Source organism: Pristiophorus japonicus, chromosome 9, assembly GCF_044704955.1.
Source record: "Pristiophorus japonicus isolate sPriJap1 chromosome 9, sPriJap1.hap1, whole genome shotgun sequence".
Taxonomy (NCBI): Eukaryota; Metazoa; Chordata; class Chondrichthyes; family Pristiophoridae; genus Pristiophorus; species Pristiophorus japonicus.
In genome coordinates, this window is record NC_091985.1 from 207,525,582 (window position 1) to 207,544,365 (window position 18,784).

Consider the following 18,784-nt stretch of genomic DNA (forward strand, 5'->3'; position numbering starts at 1 on the left):
CTGTGATTGTATGAACTGATGCTCCCCACTCTCTGTCCTGTGATTGTATGAACTGGTGCTCTCCACTCTCTGTCCTGTGATTGTATGAACTGATGCTCCCCACTCTCTGTCCTGTGATTGTATGAACTGGTGCTCTCCACTCTCTGTCCTGTGATTGTATGAACTGGTGCTCTCCACTCTCTGTCCTGTGATTGTATGAACTGATGCTCCCCACTCTCTGTCCTGTGATTGTATGAACTGGTGCTCTCCACTCTCTGTCTTGTGAAAGTTTCAACTCATAATTTCTATATAGTTTCAGTTTAAAAAACAGAGGAAGCTCTCTCTACAGTGTCCTATCAAACAGGTCCTTTTCTGCTCACTTTATTGTTTACACCGACACACACTTGCTCTGGGTAGTTTGATCCTGATCATTGCAAATCCCTTCAGCCTTCCCACTCTGCTCTCTCCAGATGTAATTGGCTACAAGTCAGCATGAAACAAACAGGAACGATGGATTTTAGGATTTTAGTTTTGAAATGAAGATTTGAGATGCTGTGGGTGGATTCTCTGTAGCGGGAGAGGTGGTTGTGGGCCGGTGGAGCGGAGGGCAGTAATGGTCCGACAGATGGACGGGAGGCTTCATAAACAATTGGTGTACGCCGCAAACCATGAATAATAACCTGAACTACCGGCGTTTGCAGCTTCGGGGCTTTATCGCCCTCTCTCCGTCCGTGCTAGACTCCAGCCACCACCTCGCTCGGCTCAATCTCACTCTCACTCCCTCCCTTTAAGTCTAATCTCCAAATCACCCCATCAGCAGCGGCTGCCTTCTATTCCCCCTTCACTGCGGTCGGATATATAGATATAGATTAATGGTGATGTGGATCAATAATTCCCTTTTATCAGCAGTAATTCAGTCATGATTGTGGGCCAGGTGTTGAGATGCCGATTTCAGGGGAGGGAGAGGGAGGGGAACCAGTGAATGTAGAACTGAACACAGCCAGAGTCAGCACCTTCAGGGGAGAAGAGGGAGGGGAACCAGTGAGTGTAGAACTGAACCCAGTCAGAGTCAGCACCTTCAGGGGAGGAGAGGGAGGGGAACCAGTGAGTGTAGAACTGAACCCAGCCAGAATTGGTGGTGAAACCTGGGAGTGGAGGAGGAGCTGTCTTCAGACATGCGATTGTGTTTGAATTTCAGGACAGAGAGTATGGAGAGGGTATGGGATGGTGATTTACAGCTTTGGAGGAACAAGAGGAAAGAATGTTCCATAGAATCTAGAATTGTCTGTTCTGAATTTCTGTCCTGTATTTGCAGTCATGGTTTTTGTAAACTCCTTTTCCAGGGTATTAAAGGCATGATATGCAGAAGGGAAACTCAAACCAAACATCACGTCAAGGTCTGATGCAATCACTTGATTTATCAGGACCTGAATATCATCAGCCTTTGAATGTGAAAGGAGAAATGTTTGTCTGTTCTGTCTGTGGGAAAAGATTTCCAACATCAGTGTAACTGGAAGAGCACCAAGATACACACACCCGAGTGCGAGTGTTCCAATGCACTGCCTGTGGAAAGAGCTTTAACCAGTTACACAGCCTGAAAAATATCGCACCATTCAGAGCGGGGAGAAACCGTACACGTGTTGTGTGTAGATGAGGCTTCAACTGATCGTCCAACCTGGAGAGACACAAGGACACCCACACCATGGAGAAACCGTGGGAATGTGGGAACTGTGGGAAGAGATGCAATTCCCCATCTGTCCTTGAAATTAGTCAACACAGTCACAGTGGGGAGAGGCCATTCACCTGCTCTGAGTGTGGCAAGGGATTCATTTGTTCTTCCCATCTGCTGATACACCAGCGAGTTCATACTGGGGAGAGGCTGTTCACCTGCACTGTGTGTGGGAAAGGACTCACTACCTCATCCCACCTGCTGACACACCAACGAGCTCACACTGGGGAGAGGCCGTTCACCTGCTCCATGTGTGGGAAGGGATTCACTACCTCCTCCCGACTGCTGACACACCAGCGACTTCATACTGGGGAGAGACTGTTCACCTGCTCCGTGTGTAGGGAGGGATTCATTCAGTCATCCAACCTGCTGAGACACCAGCGAGTTCACAAGTGACTGCAGGGTTTGGTTCTGCTGGTACCTCAGACTGATTGTGTTTGTTCTGACCTGTTGGGGGTCTCTCTCTGCCGATTTTAATTTCCACTATAACTGGGCTGGAGTTTGATATTTGACCAATTAATCAAGGGAAAGATGAGATAAAAATAATGCTGATTGTGCTTGCATCCATACTTAACTCTTGAAAGGGCTTCAAATACTGAAAACTTCAAAAAATTGAGCTAAATGTTAAACAATTGAGAATAAAATGAATTGAATCTGCATGTTGGTTTTGGATTTCTCTGGGAGGGAAGGTACTTGATGTGCCTTGAAATACCGCCGGTGGCCAGTAGATGACGCTGTCCATCCAACTAACTTCGACTGAGAGGAGCGTGACTGCCCCCTAGAGCAGGAGGACTGAGGGCAGTCCAGGGTCACTGAACATGCTGCACCTCACAGGGTCATCACACACGGCCCCCTCCATGGGGCAGATCAGAGTCAGACACTGAACATACTGCACCCCACAGGGACATCACACACTGGCCCCCTCCATGGGGCAGATCAGTGTCAGAACTTGGAGTGGGAAGGGGAGGATCCAATTGTCGTGGACCATGTAGGAACCAACGACATAGGTAGGACTAGGAATGAGGTTCAGCTGAAAGAGATGGAGGAGTTGGGGGTCCAAAAGAAAAAGCTGAACCTCAAAGGTAATAATCTCTGGATTGTTACCTGAGCCCCACACCAATTGTTACAGGAATAAGCAGATTAGAATGTTAAATGCGTGGCTCAAAGAGTGGTGTGGGAGGCAGGGGTTTTGCAGTACTGGGCAAATAGGGAGCTGTTTCGTTGGGACGGGTTCCACTTGAACTGGACAGGAACCAGTATCCTGGCGAATCGAATAACTAGAGCAGTAAACATGGCTTTAAATTAATGAAGGTGGGGGAGATTTAGGAAAGTGTACAGCATGGTTTAGATACTGAGAAAAAGCATCAAGAGACATGTCAAGGTTCTAGAGCACAGCAGAGTTTTGGGTAAAAATAAGCAGAGTGGGTCAGGAAGGGACAGATGGAGTAACAAAGGTAATAGGGCATGACTGACTGAGGAGACATCAAGGAAAAATAGAAAAAAGTCAAAGCTAAAGGCACTATGAATACATGAAGTATTCACAATAAAATAAAATAATTAATAGCGCAGATAAAAATTAATTGGCTATTAGATCAAACCTTTGTGGAGATGAGGTTGCAAAGTGACCACGGTTGGGAATTAACATTCCAGGAGACATAACTTTAAGAAGAAATAGCAAAATAGAAAAGAAAGAGGGGAAGCCCTGATAATAAAAGCTGGGATAAAGACAGTAGAGGGAAAGGATCTTAGTTCAGAAAATCAAGAAGTAGAATCAGTTTGGGTGGAGCTAAGAAACAGCAAGGGGCAGAAAACATTGGTGGGAGTTGTTTACAGGCCCCCCAAACCGTAGTGGTAATGTAGGGCACAGTATAAATCAGGAAATTAGAGGTGTATGTAACAAAGGTAATACAATAATCATGGACTTTAATCTGCATATAGACTGGGGAAACCAAATTTGCAGTAATAGTGTGGAGGACGAGTTCATAGAAGATATCCAAGTTGGTTTTCGAGATCAGTATGTTGAGTAACCAACTAGAGAACCAGTTATTTTAGATCTAGTATTGTGCAATAAGAAGTGGTTCATTAATAACCTTATATTAAAGGGGCCCTTAAGAAAGAGTGACCATAATAAGAGAGAATGTTACATTAAATTTGAAAGTGATTTAATTAAATCCGAAACTAGGGTCTGAAATCCAAAATAAAAGAAAACTAGGAGAGTTGGCTAATGTAGATTGGGAACATAAGAACAAAAGAATTAGGAACAGGAGTAGGCCATCTAGCCCCTCGAGCCTGCTCCGCCATTCAATAAGATCATGGCTGATCTGGCCGTGGACTCAGCTCCACTTACCCATCCTCTCCCCGTAATCCTTAATTCCCTTATTGGTTAAAAATTGATCTATCTGTGACTTGAATACATTCAATGAACTAGCCTCAATTGCTTCCTTGGGCAGAGAATTCCACAGATTCACAACCCTCTGGGAGAAGAAATTTCTTCTCAACTCGGTTTTAAATTGGCTCCCCCGTATTTTGAGGCTGTGCCCCCTAGTTCTAGGCTCCCCGACCAGTGGAAACAACCTCTCTGCCTCTATCTTGTCTATCCCTTTCATGATTTTAAATGTTTCTATAAGATCACCCCTCATCCTTCTGAACTCCAACGAGTAAAGACCCAGTCTACTCAATCTATCATCATAAGGTAACCCCCTCATCTCCGGAATCAGCCTAGTGAATCGTCTCTGTACCCCCTCCAAAGCCAGTATATCCTTCCCTAGGTAAGGTGACCAAAACTGCATGCAGTACTCCAGGTGCGGCCTTACCAATACCCTATACAGTTGCAGAAGGACCTCCCTGCTTTCGTATTCCATCCCTCTCGCAATGAAGGCCAACATTCCATTTGTCTTCCTGATTCCTTGCTGCACCTGCAAACTAACTTTTTGGGATTCATGCACAAGGACCCCCAGGTTCCTCTGCACCTCAGCATGTTGTAATTTCTCCCCATTCAAATAATATTCCCTTTTACTGTTTTTTTTTCCCAAGGTGGATGACCTCACACTTTCCGACATTGTATTCCATCTGCCAAACCTTAGCCCATTCGCTTAACCAATCCAAATCTCTTTGCAGCCTCTCTGTTTCCTCTACACAACCCGCTTTCCCACTAATCCTAGTGTCATCTGCAAATTTTGTTACACTACACTCTGTCCCCTCTTCCAGGTCATCTATGTATATTGTAAACAGTTGTGGTCCCAGCACCGATTCCTGTGGCACACCACTAACCACCGATTTCCAACACGAAAAGGACCCATTTATCCCGACTCTCTGCTTTCTGTTAGCCAGCCAATTCTCTATCCATGCTAATACATTTCCTCTGACTCCGCGTACCTTTATCTTCTGCAGTAAACTTTTGTGTGGCACCATATCGAATGCCTTTTGGAAATCTAAATACACCACATCCATCGGTACACCTCTAATCCACCATGCTCGTTATATCCTCAAAGAATTCCAGTAAATTAGTTAAACATGATTTCCCCTTCATGAATCCATGCTGCAACTACTTGATTGCACTATTCCTATCTAGATGTCCCTCTATTTCTTCCTTAATGATAGTTTCAAGCATTTTCCCCACTACAGATGTTAAACTAACCACCCTATAGTTACCTGCCTTTTGTCTGCCCCCTTGTTTAAACAGAGGCATTACATTAGCTCTTTCCAATCCGCTGGTACATCCCCAGAGTCCAGAGAATTTTGGTAGATTTTAATGAATGCATCTGCTATAACCTCCGCCATCTCTTTAATACCCTGGGATGCATTTCATCAGGACCAGAGGACTAGTCTACCTTGAATTCCATTAGCCTGTCCAGCACTAACCCCCTAGTGATAGTGATTGTCTCAAGGTCCTCCCTTCCCATATTCCTATGACCAGCAATTTTTGGCATGGTTTTTGTGTCTTCCACTGTGAAGACCGAAGCAAAATAATTGTTTAAGGTCTCAGCTATTTCCACATTTCCCATTATTAAATCCACCTTCTCATCTTCTAAGGGACCAACATTTACTTTAGTCACTCTTTTCCATTTTATATATCTGTAAAAGCTTTTACTATCTGTTTTTATGTTTTGCGCAAGTTTACCTTCGTAATCAATCTTTCCTTTCTTTATTGCTTTTTTTAGGCATTCTTTGCTGTTGTTTAAAATTTTCCCAATCCTCTAATTTCCCACTAACCTTGGCCACCTTATACGCATTGGTCTTTGATTTGATACTCTCCTTTATTTCCTTGGTTATCCCTTCTCTTACCGCCCTTCTTTTTCACTGGAATATATTTTTGTTGCGCACTATGGAAGAGCTCCTTCAAAGCCCTCCACTATTCCTCAATTGTGCCACCATTTAGTCTGTGTTTCCAGTCTACTTTAGCCAACCCTGGCCTCATCCCACTGTAGTCCCCTTTGTTTAAGCATAGTACGCTCGTTTCTGACACAACTTCCTCACCCTCAATCTGTATTAGAAATTCAACCACACTGTGATCACTCATTCCGAGAGGATCTTTTACTAGGAGATCGTTTATTATTCCTGTCTCATTACACAGGACCAGATCTAAGATAGCTTGCTCCCTTGTAGGTTCTGTTACATACTGTTCTAAGAAACAATCCCATATGCATTCTATGAATTACTCCACCAGGCTACCCCGTGTGATTTGAGTTGACCAATCAATAAGTAGGGTAAAATCCCCCATGACTACTGCCATTCCTTTTTCACATGCCTCCATTATTCCCTTGATTATTGCCGGCCCCACCGTGAAGTTATTATTGGGGGCTTATAAACTACGCCCACCAGTGACTTTTTCCCCTTACTGTCTCTAATCTCCACCCAGAATGATTCAACATTTTGTTCATTAGTGCCAATATTGTCTCTTACAACTGCCCTGATATCATCCTTTATTAACAGAGCTACCCCACCTCCTTTCCCCCCTTGTGTATCTTTTTGAATCGTCAGATACCCCTGTATGTTTAATTCCTAGTCTTGGCCACCATGCAACCATGTTTCTGTAATGGCAACCAAATCATACCCATTTGTCATGATTTGTGCCGTCAACTCATTTACTTTATTTCGAATACTGCGTGCATTTAGCAGGAGTGTTTTAATCCTTGTTTTTAAACCATGATTTTTAGTTTTGACCCCTCCTGCAGCCCCTTTATATTCAACGGTCCTTTTTGTTTTTTGCCTTGGGGTTCTCTTCCCTCCACTTTTACTCATCTCCTTTCTGACTTTTGCTTTTGTCTCCTTTTTGTTTCCCTCTGTCTCCCTGCATTGGTTCCCATCCCCCTGCCATATTAGTTTAACTCCTCCCCAACAGCACTAGCAAACACTCCCCCTAGGACATTGGTTCCGGTCCTGCCCAGGTGCAGACCATCCGGTTTGTACTGGTTCCACCTCCCCCAGAACCTGTTCCAATGCCCCAGGAATTTGAATCCCTCCCTGATGCACCACTGCTCAAGCCACGCTATCCTGCGATTCCTACTCTGACTAGCACGTGGCACTGGTAGCAATCCCGAGATTACTACTTTTGAGGTCCTACTTTTTAATTTAGCTCCTAGCTCCTTAAATTCGTCTCATAGGGAAACTACACTAAAAGGTATGTTGGTAGCAAAGCAATGGCTAGTATTTAAAGAATTAATACATCATTTACAATGCCTTAAAGTATACATTCCTTTAAAGCACAAAAACCCCAGAGGAATAGTGGTCCAACCATGGCTAACTAAAGAAGTTAAAGGTTGTATTAGATGAAAGGAAGATGCTTATAATGTTGACAAATGGAGCAGTAAGCTTGAGGATCAGTAAGGCTTTGAATTCAGCAAAGGAGGACCAAGAAATTGATAAAGAAAGGGAAAGTAGAATATGAGAGTAAACTACTGAGAGACAAAATAACAGAATGCAAAAGCTTCTATCAGTATGTAAAAAGGAAAATATTAGCAAAGGTAAGTGTGGATCCCCGACAGACTGAGACAAGAACATAAGAATTAGGAACAGGAGTAGGCCATCTAGCCCCTCGAGGCTCCTCCGCCATTCAACAAGATCATGGCTGATCTGGCCGTGGACTCAGCTCCACTTACCCGCCCGCTCCCCATAACCCTTAATTCCCTTATTGGTTAAAAAATCTATCTATCTGTGACTTGAATACATTCAATGAGCTAGCCTCAACTGCTTCCTTGGGCAGAAAATTCCACAGATTCACAACTCTCTGGGAGAAGAAATTTCTTCTCAACTCGGTTTTAAATTGGCTCCCCCGTATTTTGAGGCTGTGCCCCCTAGTTCTAGTCTCCCCGACCAGTGGAAACAACCTCTCTGCCTCTATCTTGTCTATCCCTTTCATGATTTTAAATGTTTCTATAAGATCACCCCTCATCCTTCTGAACTCCAACGAGTAAAGACTCAGTCTACTCAATCTATCATCATAAGGTAACCCCCTCATCTCCGAAATCAGCCTAGTGAATCGTCTCTGTACCCCCTCCAAGGCTAGTATATCCTTCCTTAAGTAAGGTGACCAAAACTGCACGCAGTACTCCAGGTACGGCCTCACCAATACCCTATACAGTTGCAGAAGGACCTCCCTGCTTTTGTACTCCATCCCTCTCGCAATGAAGGCCAACATTCCATTCGCCTTCCTGATTACCTGCTGCACCTGCAAACTAACTTTTTGGGATTCATGTACAAGGACCTCCAGGTCCCTCTGCACCGCAGCATGTTGTAATTTCTCCCCATTCAAATAATATTCCCTTTTACTGTTTTTTTCCCCCAAGGTGGATGACCTCACATTTTCTGACATTGTATTCCATCTGCCAAACCTTAGCCCATTTGCTTAACCTATCCAAATCTCTTTGCAGCCTCTCTGTGTCCTCTACACAACCCGCTTTCCCACTAATGTTTGTGTCATCTGCAAATTTTGTTACACTACACTCTGTCCCCTCTTCCAGGTCATCAATGTATATTGTAAACCGTTGTGGTCCCAGCACCAATCCCTGTGGCACACCACTAACCACCGATTTCCAACTCGAAAAGGACCCATTTAAATCGACTCTCTGCTTTCTGTTAGCCAGCCAATTCTCTATGCATGCTAATCCATTTCCTCTGACTCCACGTACCTTTATCTTCTGCAGTAAACTTTTGTGTGGCACCTTATCGAATGCCTTTTGGAAATCTAAATACACCACATCCATCGGTACACCTCTAATCCACCATGCTCGTTATATCCTCAAAGAATTCCAGTAAATTAGTTAAACATGATTTCCCCTTCATGAATCCATGCTGCAACTACTTGATTGCACTATTCCTATCTAGATGTCCCTCTATTTCTTCCTTAATGATAGCTTCAAGCATTTTCCCCACTACAGATGTTAAACTAACCGGCCCTATAGTTACCTGCCTTTTGTCTGCCCCCTTTTTTAAACAGAGGCATTACATTAGCTGCTTTTCAATCCAATGGTACTTCCCCAGAGTCCAGAGAATTTTGGTAGATTATAACGAATACATCTGCTATAACTTGCGCTATCTCTTTTAATACCCTGGGATGCATTTCATCAGGACCAGGGGATTTGTCTACCTTGAGTCCCATTAGCCTGTCCAGCATTACCCCGCTAGTGATAGTGATTATCTCAAGGTCCTCCCTTCTCACATTCCCGTGACCAGCAATTTTTGGCATGGTTTTTGTGTCTTCCACTGTGAAGACCGAAGCAAAATAATTGTTTAAGGTCTCAGCCATTTCCACATTTCCTATTATTAAATCCACCTTCTCATCTTCTAAGGGACCAACATTTACTTTAGTCAATCTTTTCAATTTTATATATCGGTAAAAGCGTTTATTATCTGTTTTTATGTTTTGCGCAAGTTTACTTTTGTAATCTATCTTTCCTTTCTTTATTGCTTTCTTAGTCATTCTTTGCTGTCGTTTAAAATTTTCCCAATCTTATAGTTTCTACTAACTTTGGCCACCTTATACACATTGGTTTTTAATTTGATACTCTCCTTTATTTCCTTGGTTATCCACTGCTGGTTATCCCTTCTCTTACTGCCCTTCTTTTTCACTGGAATATATTTTTGTTGAGCACTATGAAAGAGCTCCTTAAAAGTCCTCCACTGTTCCTCAATTGTGCCACCGTTTAGTCTGTATTTCCAGTCGACTTTAGCGAACTCTGCCCTCATCCCTCATCCCACTGTAATCCCCTTTGTTTAAGCATAGTACGCTCGTTTGAGACACTACTTCCTCACCCTCAATCTGTATTACAAATTCAACCATACTGTGATCACTCATTCCGAGAGGATCTTTTACTAGGAGATCATTTATTATTCCTGTCTCATTACACAGGACCAGATCTAAGATAGCTTGCTCCCTTGTAGGTTCTGTAACATACTGTTCTAAGAAACAATCCCGTATGCATTCTATGAATTCCTCCTCAAGGCTACCCCGTGTGATTTGATTTGACCAATTGATATGTAGGTTAAAATCCCCCACATGCCTCCATTATTCCCTTGATTATTGCCCGCCACACCATGAAGTTATTATTTGGGGGCCTATAAACTATGCCCACCAGTGACTTTTTCCCCTTACTATCTCTAATCTCCAGATCTAAGATGAATCAACATTTTATTCATTAAAGCCAATATCGTCTCTCACAACTGCCCTGATATCATCCTTTATTAACAGAGCTACCCCACCTCCTTTCCCTTCTTGTCTATCTTTCCGAATTGTCAGATACCCCTGTGTGTTTAATTCCCAGTCTTGGCCACCCTGCAACCACGTTTTTGTAATGGCCACCAAATCATACCCATTTGTAATGATTTGTGCCGTCAATTCATTTACTTTATTTCGAATGCTGAATGCTTTTTGGTAGATGTTTTAATACTAGTTGTTATACCATGATTTTTCGTTTTGACCCCTCCTGCAGCGCTTTTATATTCACACATATTGTCCTTTCCTATCACCTTGTGGTTTACACTTACCCCAGTGCTACTCTGCTCTGTTGCCTCCTGCCTTTTGCATTCTTTCTTGGGGTCCTGTTCATCTGAGCTCTCACCCACTCTAACTAGCTCAGAGCCCCCTCTTGGGTTCCGAATACTCCTTGCATTGAGGCACTGAGCTTTCATGCTTGCCTTTTTATTACACTTTGACCCTTTAAAATTTTGTTGTACATTGGCCCTTTTTGTTTTTTGCCTTGGGTTTCTCTGCCCTCCACTTTTACTCATCTCCTTTCTGTCTTTTGCTTCTGTCTCCATTTTGTTTCCCTCTGTCTCCCTGCATTGGTTCCCATCCCCCTGCCATATTAGTTTAATTCCTCCCAAACAGCATTAGCAAACACTCCCCCTAGGACATTGATTCCGGTCCTGCCCAGATGCAGACCGTCCGGTTTGTACTGGTCCCACCTCCCCCAAAACCAGTTCCAATGCCCCAGGAATTTGAATCCCTCTCTGCTGCACCACTGCTCAAGCCACGTTTTCATCTGAGCTATCCAGTGATTCCTATTCTGACTAGCACGTGGCACTGGTAGCAATCCAGAGATTACTACTTTTGAGGTCCTACTTTTTAATTTAGCTCCTAGCTCCTTAAATTCGTCTCGTAGGACCTCATCCTTTTTTTTTACCTATATCGTTGGTACCAATGTGCATACGACAACTGGCTGTTCTCCCTCCCTTTTCAGAATGTCCTGCACCCGCTCCGAGACATCCTTGACCCTTGCAACAGGGAGGCAACAAACCATCCTGGAGTCTCGGTTGCGGCCGCAGAAACGCCTACCTATTCCCCTTACAATTGAATCCCCTATCACTATCGCTCTCCCACTCTTTTTCCTGCCCTCCTGTGCAGCAGAGCCAGCCATGGTGCCATGAACTTGGCTGCTGCTGCCCTCCCCTGATGAGTCATCCCCCTCAACAGTACTCAAAGCGGTGTATCTATTTTGCAGGGGAATGACCCCTGCACTACCTTCCTTGCACTGCTCTTTCTGCTGGTCTTCCATTCCCTATCTGGCTGTGGACCCTTCATCTGCGGTAAGACCAACTCGCTACACATGCTACTCACGTCATTCTCAGCATCGTGGATGCTCCAGAGTGAATCCATCCTAGGCTCCAATTCTGCAACGCGGACCGTCAAGAGCTGGAGGCGGATACACTTCCCGCACACGTAGTCGTCAGGGACACCGGAAGTATTCCTAAGTTCCCACATGGTATAGGAGGAGCATATCACGTGACCAAGCTTTCCTGCCATGACTTAACCCTTAGATACACTTAAATTGGCAACCACAATGCTAAAGTTTACTCACTGTTTTCGAAGAGAAAAAAGAAAAACTACTCACCAATCACCAGCCAATCACTTACCCCCTTGGCTGTGATGTCGCCTTTCTGTTTCTTTCTACTTTTTTTTTGCCTTCTCCCTGAAGAGAAATTATAATGGAGAACAAGGAAACGGCAGAGAAATTAAAAATATATTTTCAGTCTGTCTTCACGGAAGAAGGTGTAAACAAAATTGCCGCAACTACTGGATAACCCAGGGTCTAGCGAGAATGAGAAACTTAAGGAAATTGGTATTAATCAAAAAATGGTACTGGAGAAATAATGGGACTGAAAGCCAATAAATCCCCTGGACCTGATGGCCTACATCCTAGAATATTGAAACATAGAAACATAGAAAATAGGTGCAGGAGCAGACTATTCTGCCCTTCGAGCCTGCACCACCATTCAATATGATCATGGCTGATTATGCAACTTCAGTACCCCATTCCTGGTTTCTCTCCAGATCCCTTGATCTCTTTAGCCGTAAGGGCCACATCTAACTCCCTTTTGAATATATCTAACGAACTGGCATCAACAACTTTCTGTAGTAGAGAATTCCACAGGTTCACAATTCTCTGAGTGAAGAAGTTTCTCCTCATCTCGGTCCTAAATGGCTTACCCTTTATCCTTATACTGTGACCCCTGGTTCTGGACTTCCCGAACATTGGGAACATACCTAACCGGTCCAATCCCGTCAGAATTGTATATGTTTCGATGGAACCCTCTCATTCTTCTATATTCCGGTGAATATAAGCCGAGTCGATCCAAGCTTTCTTCATATATCAGTCCTGCCATCCCAGGAATCAGTCTGGTGAACCTTTGCTGCACTCCCTCAATAGCAAGAATGTCCTTCCTCAGATTAGGCGACCAAAACTGTACACAATAGTCAAGGTGTGGCCTCACCGAGGCCCTGTGCAACTGCAGTAAGATCTCCTTGCTCCTATACTCAAATCCCCTCGCTATGAAGGCCAACATGCCATTTGCTTTCTTCACTGCCTGCTGTACCTGCATGCCAACTTTCAATGACTGATGTATCATGATACCCAGGTCTCGTTGCACCTCCCTTTTCCTAATCTGTCATCATTCAGATAATATTCTGCCTTCCTGTTTTTGCCACCAAAGTGGATAACTTCACATTTATCTACATTATACTACTTCTGCCATGCATGTGCCCATTCACCTGACTTGTCCAAGTCACCCTGCAACCTCTTAGCATCCTCCTCACAGCTCACACCGCCACCCAACTTAGTGTCATCTGCAAACTTGGAGATATTACATTCAATTCCTTCATCTAAATCATTAACGTATATTGTAAATAGCTGAGAAAGGTAGCTATAGAAACAGTGGATGCATTGGTTGTCATCTTCCAAAATTCCATAGATTCAAGAACTATTCCCATGGTTTCAAAGATCACAAATGTAACTGGGCTATTTAAGAAAGGAGGGAGAGAGAAAACAGGGAATTATGGACCAGTTAGCCTGACATCTGTAGTCGGGAAAATGCTCGATGCTATTATTAAGGACGTGGGAACAGGAACTTAGAGAATATTAATAAAATTTGTCAGAGTCAACACGGCTTTATGAAAGGAAATCATGTTTGACAACTTTTTGAGATTGTAACTAGCAGAATAGATAAGGAGGAACCAGTGGATGTGGTGTATTTGGATTTTCAGAAGACATTCGATAAGGTGCCACATGAGGTTATTAAACAAAATGAGGGCTCATGGGATTGTGGGTAATATACTAGCATGGATTGAAGATTGGTTAACGGACAGAAAACAGAAAGTAGGAATAAATGGTTCATTTTCAGGTTGGCAGGCTGTAACTGGTGGTGTGTCACAAGGATCGATACTTGGGCCTCAGCAATTCACAATGTATATCTGATTTGGATGAGAAGACCAAATGTGATATATCCAAGTTTGCTGATGATACAAAGCTAGGTGGGAAAGCAAGTTGTGAGGAGGGTACAAAGAGGCTTCAAGGGGATAAAGAGAGGTTAAGCGAGTGGGCAATCATCATACAATCATAGAAATTTACAGCATGGAAGGAGACCATTTCAGCCAATCGCATCCAGCCTAATCCCACTTTCCAGCTCTTGGTTCATAGCCCTGTAGGTTGCGGCACTTTAAGTGCACATCCAAGTGTCTTTTAAATGTGGTTGAAGGTTCATGGCACTACAACCCTTTCAGGCAGTGAATTCCAGACCCCCACCACCCTCTTGGTGAAGAAATGTCCCTTATCTCCTCTAAACCTCCCCCCAATTACTTTAAATCTATGCCCTCTGGTTGTTGACCCCTCTGCCACGGGAAACCAAATCATCCCTATCCACTCTATCCAGACCCCTCATAATGTTATACACCTCAATCATGTCTCCCCTTAGCCTCCTCTGTTGCAAAGAAAACAGACTCAGCTTCTATTTTCTTTCATCATAGACAAAATTCTCCAGTCCAGGCAACAATCTTATAAATCTCCTCTGCACCCTTTCCAGTGCAATCACACCTTTCCTGTAATGTGGTGACCAGAACTGCATGGAGTACTCCAGCTGTGGTCTAATAAGTGTTTTATACAGTTCAAGCCTATCCTCCTTGCTCTTGTATTCCATGCCTCGACTTATAAATGCAAGTATTCCATATGCCTTCTTAGCCATCTTATCAACCTGGCCTGCTACCTTCGAGATTCTGTGGACCTGCACTCCACAGTCCCGATGTTCCTCTACACTTTCCAGTGTCCTACCATTTAATGTGTATTCCCTTGTCTTGTTAGACCTCCCCAAATGCATTACCTCACACTTATCCGGATTGAATTCCATTTGCCACTGTTCTGCCCACCTGACCAATACGTTGATATCTTCCTGTAATCCGCAGCTTTCTTAGGATAAGGGGTAGGCCATTTAGGACTGAGATGAGGAGAAACTTCTTCACTCAGAGAGTTGTTAATCTGTGGAATTCCCTGCCGCAGAGAGTTGTTGATACCAGTTCACTGGATATATTCAAGAGGGAGTTAGATATGGCTCTTATGGTTAAGGGGATCAACAGGTATGGAGAGAAAGCAGGAAAGGGGTACTGAAGGAATGATCAGCCATGATCTTATTGAATGACGATGCAGGCTCGAAGGGCCTACTCCTGCACCTATTTTTCAATGTTTCTATGTTTCTTTTTCATTATCAATGACTCAGCCTATTTTAGTGACATCTGCAAACTTCTTAATCATATACCCAACATTTAAGTCCAAGTCATTGATATATATTGATAAGAACATGGCAAATGGAATATAATGTGGAGAAATGTGAAGTTATCCATTTTGGTAGGAAACATAGAAAAGCAGAGTATTTTTTAAATGGTGAGAGATTGAGAAATGTTGGTGTTCAGAGGGATCTGGATGTCCTTGTACATGAATCACTGAAAGTTAACATGCAGGTACAGCAAGTAATTAATAAAGCATGTTGGCCTTTATTACTAGTGGATTTGAGTATAAGTGTAAAGTAATCTTACTGCAATTATATAGGGCCCTGTAGTATTGTGTACTGTTTAGGTCTCCTTATCTAAGAAAGGATATACTTGCCATAGAGGAGGTGCAACAAAAGTTCACTAGACTGATTCCTGGGATGCGGGGATTGTCCTATGAGGAGAGATTGAGTAGATTATGCCTCTATTCTCTAGAGTTCAGAAGTATGAGAGGTGATCTTATTGAAACATACAAAGTTCATACAGGGCTTGACAGGGTAAAAAAACATACAAAATTCGTAGAAGGCTTGACAGGGTAGGTGCAGGAAGGATGTTTTCTCTGGCTGGGAAGTCTAGAACCAGGGGTGAGTCTCAGAATAAGAGGTCAGCCATTTAGGACTGAGATGAGGAAAAACCTCTTCACTCAGAGGGTGGTGAATCTTTGGAATTCTCTCCCCCAGAGGGCTGTGTAGGCTTTCAGGGTTTGAATATATTCAAGGCATTGATCAATAGATTTTTGGATATTATGTAAATGAAGGATATGGGGATAGTGCAGGAAAGTGGAGTTGAGGTAGAAGATCAGCCAAGATCTCATTAATGGCGGAGCAGGATCGAGGGCCGAATAATTTTACTCCTGCTCCTGTTCCTTACGGTCCAGTGCCCCCAGAGCACAATATTCACGCTGCAGGAGCCCAGTGCGCAGGCGCAACACCGGACTGTACCTGGAGCATGCGCATTGTGACTTTGATCAGACCGAACGCGGCCTGGAAGCGGGCAAAGGCCGGATCCACAGTTTGGAGCCGATCCGAATCAGCGGGGAACAGGGGAGGAACGCACCTCGCAGGTAGGCTTCATACACACCTAGTGTAGGTCGCAAGCATGTATTAAGAAACTATAAGTTCCGAATTTGCAGCTCCAGGGCATTTTCGCGGCAACAAACCGAGGGTGACGGCCGCCATCTTTGTGAAGGACAGCTGCAGGTTTGTGCTCCGCCATGGTGACTCATCGAGCAGTAGAGCGCATGCGTGAACATCTTTGCAAACGAACAACGTGTGGGCGGGGCTTCAGTGTCCCAGTGAACCCAGCCAGAGTCAGCACCTTCAGGGATGGAGAGGGAGGGGAACCAGTGAGTGTAGAACTGAACCCAGCCAGAGTCAGCGTCTTCAGGGGAGGAGAGGGAGGGGAACTAGTCAGTGTAGAACTGAACCCAGACAGAGTCAGCACCTTCAGGGGAGGAGAGGGAGGGGAACCAGTGAGTGTAGAACTGAACCCAGCCAGAGTCAGCACCTTCAGGGGAGGAGAGGGAGGGGAACCAGTGAGTGTGGAACTGAACCCAGCCAGAGCCAGCACCTTCAGGAGAGGGAGGGGAACCAGTGAGTGGAGAACTGAACCCAGCCAGTGTCAGCACCTTCAGGGGAGTTGAGGGATGGAACCAGTGTGTAAAACTGAACCCAGACAGAGTTGGTGGTGAAAAATGGGAGCAGAGAACAAGCTGTCTTCAGACGTGCGATGTGTTTGAATTTCAAGACAGGGAGAACGGAGACTGTATGGGATGGGGATTTACAGCTTTGGAGGAACAAGAAAGGAAAGAATGTTCCATAGAATCTAGAATTGTCTGTTCTGAATTTCTGTCATTTACTTGCAGTAATTATTTTTGTAAACTTCTTTTCCAGGGTATTAGAATGGGAGGATTTGCCAACGGGAAGCTCTAAAACTAAATATCACATCAAAATCTGATGGAATCACTCAATTCCTGAGGACTTGAATACTATCGGCCTTTGAATGTGGAAAGAGCAATGTTTGTCTGTTCTGTCTGTGGCAACAGATTTCAAACATCAATGTGACTGGAAAAGCACCAAGACACACGCACCCAAGTGAGAGTGTTCCAGTTCACTGCCTGTGGAAAGAGCTTTAACCAGTTATACAGCCTGTAAAAAGATCAAACCGTTGACAGTGGGGAGAAAACATACACGTGTTCTATGTGTGGACGAGCATTCAATTGATCATTCAACCTGGAGAGACACAAGGACACCCGCACCATGGAGAAACCGTGGGAATGTGGGGACTGTGGGAAGGCATTCAATTACCCATCCCAGCTGGAAATTCATCGGCGCAGTCACACCGGGGAGAGGCCGTTCACCTGTTCTGTGTGTGGAAAGGGATTCACTGTGTCATCCCGACTTCTAACTCACCAGCGAGTTCACACTGGGCAGGGGCCATTTATCTGCTCCGAGTGTGGGAAGGGATTCACTTTGAAATCTAACCTGCTTTCACATCAGCGAGTTCACACGGGAGAGAGGCCGTTCACCTGCTCCATGTGTGGGAAGGAATTCACTCAGTCATCCCACCTGCTGACACACCAAAGAATACACGCTGGGGAGGGGCTGTTTACCTGCTCTGAGTGTGGGAAGAGTTTCGCTCAGTCATCCCGCCTGCTGGCACACCAGCGAGTTCACACTGGGGAGAGGCCGTTTACCTGCTCCATCTGTGGGGCGGGATTCCATCGGTCATCCCACCTGCTGGCACATGAGCGAGTTCACTCTGGGGAGAGGCCATTCACCTGCTCTGTGTGTGGGAAGGGATTCACTCAGTCATCCAACCTGCTGAAACACCAGCGAGTTCACACTGGGGAAAGGCCATTCACCTGCTCCGTGTGTGGGGAGGGCTTCATTCAGTCATCGAACCTGCTGACACATGAGCGAATTCACACTGGGGAGAGGCCGTTCACCTGCTCAGTGTGTAGGGAGGGATTCACTCAGTCATCCCACCTGCTGACACACCAGCGAGTTCACACTGGGGAGAGGCCATTCACCTGCTCAGTGTGTGGTGAGGGATTCGCTCGGTCATACACCCTGATAACACACCAGCGAGTTCACACTGGGGAGAGGCCGTTCACCTGCTCTGTGTGTGGGGAGGGATTCACTCAATCGTCCAACCTGCTGAGACATCAGCGAGTTCACAAGTGCCTGCAGGGTTTGGATTCTGCTGTTATGCCAAACTGAATCATGTCCATTTTGGTATATGTGGTTTCTTTTTATTGATATTGATCACCCCTATAACTGGAGATTAATATTCTAGATATTGGACCAACTAATCAACGGGAAAAGGGTCAGATAAAAATAATGCTGATTGTGTTTGTATCCATATTTCACTGTTTAAACGGCTTTCTTCAAATACTGAAAGGTGCAACAAATGGAGCTAAACTTTCTTGAACCATTGATAATAAAATGAATTGAATCTGCAGGTTTGTTTTGGATTTCTTTGGGATGGAGCCAGGCATTGTGTGCCTTGAAATATCGCCGGTGTCTAGTAGATGACGCTGTCCCTCC

At 44.5% G+C, this 18,784-nt stretch overlaps 1 protein-coding gene and 1 pseudogene across 1 annotated transcript in view; both read left to right on the forward strand.

Annotated features, from left to right (window-relative positions):
• LOC139273549 (zinc finger protein 850-like) overlaps positions 1-18,784 on the forward strand; it is a 700,279-nt gene that overhangs the window by 262,435 nt on the left and 419,060 nt on the right. The window lies entirely within an intron of this gene.
• Positions 17,319-18,784, forward strand: part of LOC139274090 (zinc finger protein 585A-like) — a 152,798-nt pseudogene continuing 151,332 nt past the window's right edge.